This window comes from Gordionus sp. m RMFG-2023, chromosome 3 (assembly GCF_954871325.1).
Source record: "Gordionus sp. m RMFG-2023 chromosome 3, tfGorSpeb1-WG-v2, whole genome shotgun sequence".
NCBI lineage: Eukaryota > Metazoa > Nematomorpha > Gordioida > Chordodea > Parachordodidae > Gordionus > Gordionus sp. m RMFG-2023.
In genome coordinates, this window is record NC_088777.1 from 44,927,106 (window position 1) to 44,935,228 (window position 8,123).

An 8,123-nucleotide genomic window follows, 5' to 3' on the forward strand; every position below is an offset into this window, starting at 1 on the left:
ATCTATTTCATTTGACCCCGGCCTTTCTTATTTTCCGCCCTAATTAATTTTGTAATTTTTTTTATCTTTAAATTTACAAAAAGAAAAGAAAATTTGTTCATTCTTTCTTTCTTTCTTTCTTTTCTTTCTATACATATTTTTAGGTCCACGTATAGCTTTGTATGCATTGCAATCAATTCTTCCAATTTCTTAAAAATAACTGTTGTACACTTACCAATAAATGATTTTATATTACCTTATTTTTATTTTGATGAGATAGGTGAATATATATCTTAATATTGGCTGATAAAATATTATTTCTTTCCTGTAAGAAAAAAAAAGAATAATATCATAATTTAATTTTTTTTCTCAAAATTGTGCACAAATTAGAGTAGTTGTCAAATATGACTATATTTAAACTGGGGCTCAAAAATATAGGAAGTATTATTTTAAAAAAAATCATAATATATTAATTTTACCTTTAAAAATTGTATAAACAAATAACATCGTTGAGTAATTCTGATATAAAAGAATATTTAAATAAATTGGCCCATAAAAAAATCATTTAGATAATTCAATGATTTATTTGTTACATTATTTAAATATCTTGATAATTTTTTTTTGAAAGAAAATTTATGGCATATTACATATTATTCAGTAAAGTTTTGGATATATAAAAATGAGTAGATAGCAGAATTATGGTTTCTAATATTCTTATTATTCCAGGTATTTCATTTTTTTTTCAATATTATGATAATGATATAAAATATTTGTAATACTAAGACTTGAAATACTATTCCTAACTTTAATACGAAATAAAGGCTAAAGAAATATAGCTATTTTTCTATTTTAAAAAATTAGATGATAAAATAAACACTGAATTTGACAATTATATATGTCATATTGAGACATGGATTATGAGGGATTCAGAGTTTTTTTAAATTTTAAATAATTTATCGAGTGCGACGTTTAAATAGAAAAATCTGATTTGATCGGAAATGTATTCCAGCGTGTAAAGTACTTATTCTGCATTCATAGTTAGCTCGAATTTGAGGGGAAGTTTACAAACAAAAAATATATATATATGATGTTTAGTATACTTCGCCGCGAATTTCACCCCCACTGTGAACGCAGGGTTACACTTTGAATTTTAGACAATTTTACATTTAAAATTATAAAATTTGGAAATAAATAAATTTTATAAATCCTTTTTTTCTAAAACTAATAAATTTGATTTAGGAATCGGTGTATTTTTAAAAAAAATTTAGGGTTAAGAAAAATTAAGAATTTTGATAATATATTTTATACTTCTAAATCATCATATGATTAAATATTGAATAAATTTAAGTAAATATCTTTTTCATATTCCTCTGATTCAACGATTCAGGTTCCCGGAAATCATAAATAAGGGTGGGGAATGGGGGAGGGGGTATCTAATTCCCCCACTCCCCTAGTTTTAATTCACAAAGTTCCCAGTATTCCAGCTAGTGTTATTAAAAAAGCCCCGATTTGGGTCATTTTTTAAAAAAGACCCACGTAAGATAAGAGCCAAAATAAATTTTATGCATGGCAAATAGAGATCTAAACATTTCTGAAATCTATGAAACAAAATCTGTAGAGCTTACATAATATTATTTTGGCTAAAATCATAATTGGGTCTTTTTTTAAAAATCGACCCAAATACATGGTTTATTTAACTACCATAATTCTAGCTTCAGTTTTCTAACTTCCAAATCTCTCTACCTACACTGCATTCATAGTTAGTGCGAATTCTCCCTCGAATTCGGGCTAATTACCTATGAGGGGGGTTACAATTAGATTGATTTATTTTAAATTAAATTATTTTTTTTTACGTAGGTAAATTGAGCGAATGGCATTTATTATATTCCCTATTCACTATTTCGGGCTTCGTCTATCTATTCGCCGCATTTTTCTTTACAGATATACTAGGCCCTAAAATATTTGCCCCTTTCGGTTCCAACAATAGAATAGTGTATGGGGTGAAGGAGCTTCGTCATAATTATCATATGCACACCATGGCATGGCACTATAATGGTAATAATAATAAATATCTCGGACAAACTAAAATCGTCGGAAATCATGAAGGGGTCATATTAGAATCTACAAAGAATTTGAGAGAGGAAATGGAAAATAGTAAAGAGAAGAATGCAAAATTAAAAACTAGGAAATTTAATGGTTATAAATTTTTCCACACTGATTATCATTATTCAATTGTAAATCCCCCCTCCCACCTATAAACTGTGATTTTTTTTATCCTCTTGATCTAGGCAATTCAAACAACTTTTTTTTAAAAAAAAATGCTTTAATCAATTATATCTATTTGTCATAGAGTGTCTTTTTAACAAATTTTAAAAACTTAAGATTATAAAGCTAGCGTTTTTTTTTAATTTTTAAAAGTTTTTACTTCACCGGAATCATATATATATGTGTCATATTGGAATATGGAATCCGTGGGGATTCTGAATTTTTCAATTTTAAATCGAATACCGAGCGCGATTTTTAAATTTCAAAAATCTGATTTAACCGGAAATGAATTCCGGTACATATGGAGTCCAATACTCTGAATTTAAAGTAATTATGCCTTTAACTTTTACACTAAACTAATTTTCGCTTCGTTTTAAAAATATTTTTTTATATAAATTGATATTATAATACAAAATTAAAAATTCATAGGGTAGTTTACTCTAGAGATCTGCAAAAGTAGGCCCGGCCTGTACCCGTCCCGGCCCGAACGGGCTTATGACCGGGCTGGGCCTAATATTTTTTAAGAATATTCGAGCCGGGTCGGGTCTTAGAATTTTTTAAAATATATTCAATTTTATGTTGATTTTTTTTATTTAAAATAAAAATATGTGATTTTATTTATAGAAAGTAGACGCCGATTAACATATATCTTGGGTAATTATAAAAATTAATTTCTATATTTAAATAAATTCGGGCCGGGCCGGTCCGGCAAAATTTTTTAAAAAAAATTTGTTCGGGTCGGGCTTGGCAAAATTTTATAAAAAAATTTCGAGTCGGGCCGGGCTTGAAAAATTAGGCGGATGCAGATCACTAGTTTACTTTATGCCAATGATATATATATCCTACTTACGATTCATTAATTAAAGTGCCCATATAGGAGTCAGCTGTTGCGCAATTTTGAGATTTGGACATCGACTAATTGACTTTATTTCTCATTTATGAATGCACATAATGTCATTTAATCGACATAAAACGCAAAATGGCGCCGCTACAGCTGACTCCCATGTATCAACATTTTTAAAGGCATTTGATAAATGAATCATCAATCTAGTTAGTATATATACATCATTCAGCAACGTTTGCTGGATTACATTTCCGGTCAAATAGGACTTTCAAAAATCTAAAAGCTGCTCTTAACCTATGATAGAAAAATAGAAAAATTTAGAAATCCTCTTTGATTTCATATCCCAACACGACATCCCTGTTTTGTTTAAGGGTTGGCTCTGAATAACGATTAATCTTTATAGAATTGTTTATGATTTTATTTTTTATTGTTAAATCGTATAACAAAAATCGTTGTTTAGTATAACCTTAAAATCATTTTGCAAACTATTTAAAAATAAAACCTCAGTTTAAACAAGGCTAAGTGCGTATTTTATTTATATCATAAAGCCAATGTAAACGCTCAACTTGTAACAAGATTCTTCATTTGTTTTGAAAGTGTTTCTGACCATTCTTATGATACAAATGATGGTAGAACTAGTGTTGTTAAACGGCTCGTTTTGGGCCGATTTTAAAAAACGGCTAACTTAATATTTTAGCCAGAAAAATATTGCCTAAGCCTCGAAATTTGGCTAATAGATGCCCAAACTTTTGTTCCTTCAATAAACAAAATCTTCAGGCCTGCGTAATACTATTCTGGATGAAATATTGAGTTAGCCATTTTTTAAAATCAGCTCAAAGCGAGCCGTAACACTAGGCATAACCATCATTTATCATAGTAAATTTAAGAGGATGAATACTACCTAAATTGGTTATGGCATTACACAAAATAGAGCATCTTGAGAGTAATAAAAAAAAAGAATAATTATATTTTTAAGACACTCCATAAAGTTGATATACAAATTTTAATCAAAATCTGTTTAATTAAATTATTAATAACACAAAATTGTCCCATGAAATTGGCAAGAGGGTGGTTCCACAACGTTATCCCTAATAACAAACGCGATAACTAAGATTGCCAACAAAAACAATGATTTAAAAAGGCCAGAAAAATTCACTCTCATGGTCAATAGGCTTAATGGAAACCGTCGCTTAACTGAAGAAATGGATAATGAGAATATTCGAATGATTGAGGAAGACAATGCCGAGAAAAGGATTGAGGAAGATGAGGAAAACGATTATGATATGGGGAAAAAAGGTTTTAATAAAGATGAATGTAACGGTTACCATATACATCTGCCTCGAAACTATAATAAATCTGTAGAAGACTTTATAGAAACCAACTTTCAGAGCGGCAAAAACATCGGACTCACAAAGATGGGCGAAAATATTTTCAATTTTAGCGAAATCGTGTATCAGTTCCCCTTTTACACCTCCCTCATATCTCAGAAACGTAATGATATATCTTTGTCACACAAAGTCAGAAGGAAGTTTGAAATCAAAATTCGCTTAAATTTGTTTTCAAACAAGGACACCAGTAAAGTAGACAGGATAAAAGTAAATGCCATTGATTCCGACGATCCCCTAAAGAAATACGATCTCATATTATTACAGCTAAAAAACGAGATTTCGGATTTTAGTGATCAACGACTATCTTCAACAGCGAGTATTCCGAATAATATAAAGCGTTACTATCGAACTAGGAATAGGAGAAATCCTTGGCATTTATCATATGATTGGATTTTAAGATCCGTACACTCTGGAAAACTTTACGAAATGAATAAAGAAACAGAATCTTTTATGGGAAAGATCTACAGAAGTATGACCCATTATTCTCTGGTAGATATAGATATTCCAAACAAAAAAATTACAAAAAAGAAGAATAGAAAGGTAAAAGAAGTCACTTTCAATAAAATGCGTGGCAGTACCACAAAATTAGTATTAACATTGGAAAGAGATCAAAAGATTTTATTTAAGATTAAACGCCGATTGATGACGGATCTAATTAAGGGTAAATTTTGGCCAGCATTTGATTCTCGTGAACGTTTTCAATGTGAAATAATGGCATTCCATCTTAGTAGGTATGAATTAAGTTATAAATATTAAATTATGCCAGGAGACTTAAATTTCAATCATAGCTCTCCCACCCCTTCCCAGCTATCCCTTCAGCCCTCACTTTTTAAATTGGGTATTAAACTAGTATAATAGCTATAAGTTGTTAGAGTTTATATGGAAGTAATTTTAAAATATAATATAGATCAAATAACAAATTTTCAAAAGAAAAAAGTTATGGTCCCTCTTCCCTTTATCCCCATCTGCCTGTTAATTATTTTCTATTATGTATATTTTTAGTAAAAAATTAAATAACATTTAACTAGTTTTATATAGCTCATCCCCATGATTTAACATTTTAATAGGAGTGTCACCAACTAGGTGTTTTGGGTGTTAAAGCACCCACAAAATGATTATTGTTTAAAATTAGCACACAGTATTTTATAAATAGTATACCAATTTAAACAAAAACATCAATATTTTATTTAAACAGCTTTCTAAAGAAATATTAAGATTATTATAAATATATATTATTTTCCTCGTGGTGTTAAATTTTTTTTATTATTATAATTAGCTTCCTTTCCCTTAAACAGAAACAAAATGGATACTAGAATATATATTTAAAAAAAATGGTTATATAATCTATTTATTATTTTATTAGATAATCCTACACATCAAAATAAAATTAAAAATACATACATAGTACTTTGGGTTTTACATTATTTTGATTGGCGAATATATTTTTAATGAATGAACGAATAACTGGTAAAATTCTTAAACGCTGCCTTTTTAAAAAATCTTCGTTATTATAGCTAGAAATTCTTTAATAAATCTCAAAAAATAGATGCCTTTTTAAAAAAAATTAACATATTTTTTATTTATCAAGATGATAAAAATAATAATTATGTAGTTAAACTGATGGAACCAAAAAGAGATAGAACAAATTAAAATTAATTTTTTTGGTTTTTTTGGCCCTAACTCGATTTCAACTAAAAATGGACATAGAACCCTATAATAATCAAGCAGCGATATAATGGAAAAAAAATACTATTATGTTTTAATATATATTTTTATTTTAGAGTTTTGGATTTTCGCAAAACACCGATAACAGCTGGTAGACGGTTTCATTTATTTGATGATATCCTGCTTAATGATAAAAATAAAATTATAAGAGGTGTGGATCATAACGGTTCTATCCCATATCTTTTTTTAAATAATAATTTATGTTTTATTTATAGAAAAACTCAACGGCAGCTATTGTTTCAAATTTTACAAAGGAGAGACGAAAAATAATGTATTAGAGTCGAGTACAATTTGCACAGACCAGAGAGGCTTTATTGAAGGAGCTATGTTAATGTGGCTACCATTTCCGTTAGGAATAATTAAAAATCCCTGGCATCCAAAATTTTGGAGTGAAGTTAAAGAAAATTGCGACGGACATCAATTGTATTTTTTTAAAAAAAATTATATATATTCATTGAATATGGTTCAGATGGAGGAGATTTACAACAGTTAATCTATCTAAATTTATATTCGTATAAAAACAAGGGGAAGGGGGGGGGGGGGGCATAATTTTATTAAATACCATTTTTGATATATCTTAACCCTAATTCCCATATCTCTCACATATTTCTAGCCTTTAAATCCTATTCCTTATTTTGGATTAGTGTCGCTAAATGGCTCGTTTTATGCCGATTTTTAGAAACGGCTAACTCAATATTTTATATAGGAAAGTTTTATGGAAGCGGTAACATTTTGTTCATAGATGACACATTTGGACATCTATTAACGAAATCTAGAGCCTTAGATAAAAATTTTCTGGCTAAAATATTTAGTTAGCCTTTTTTTTAAAAATCGGCTCGAATCGAGCCGTTTAACATACCTAGGATACTTGCTAAATTTTAAGTATGTCCCATCCAATTAAAAAATTCTCTCTAGGTGAACTATCTATTATCATATTCAATATGCTAATTCAATAAAATATTGCAGCCATTATATTCCTCGGGTCATATAGCTTTAAAATTAAAGTAACTCTAGCCTCTAAAACATTATAATATAATACAATTCTTAAAAGGTTTGTAAACCAAATAATTTTGTTGGAATCTATAAAAAAAAAGCTATTAGAGCAATAATATGATTTGTTAAAAAATATTTCCAAATATGTTAAAAAACATTACAATATAATTATTTTGCTTTCCTTAATTATTCTATAAACTTGTTGAGAAAAACATATCCTATTTTAAAAAACTTTAAAAACTTGAAATGTTGATAAATTATTTTTAAAAACTTCCGGTAATTTGTTACAATTTAAATTAAAACTTCTAATAATTCTTTTTAAAATTTGCTACAATTTTAATTTTAGACTTCTAACATTTTTTTTAAGGATTATAAAAACTATATTTCTAGTATTTTTTATATGTCAAATTTTACTATTGCCAGTATTTTGAATCTATCTCCGATTTCAGGTTCGTTAATATAATATTCGATTATTTACTAACTTTATATATATAATTTTAGATACACCTAAGGAAATTTCATATTCTCTCGGGAGGTTATCTGAAATATCAAATAGATACCAAAGTTACTCACCTATCCTATCAAATTTCCTTAGATGTCTAATTGGCATCACAAACCGATGTTAATTTTGTAATATTCACTAGCTACCGAATTTTGATCCCATATGTTTGCGAAAAAATAGTAATTGGGGCGATGTAAAAATGGAATTGGCTAAAAAATAACTAAGCAAACCAATTCAATTGCCCAAAAATTTTTCCATTGGTTCAGTTTATTGTTTCAAGCGGGAAACTTTCCCTGGATATTATGACGATTCTTTATCTGATTACATAATAAAACAAGAGGTCAGAAGAAAAGACAACATAAAACTTCAATCGAATATAGCTGAATTGTTTGGTAATAATAACCGGTTATACCATTAAAAACATAAT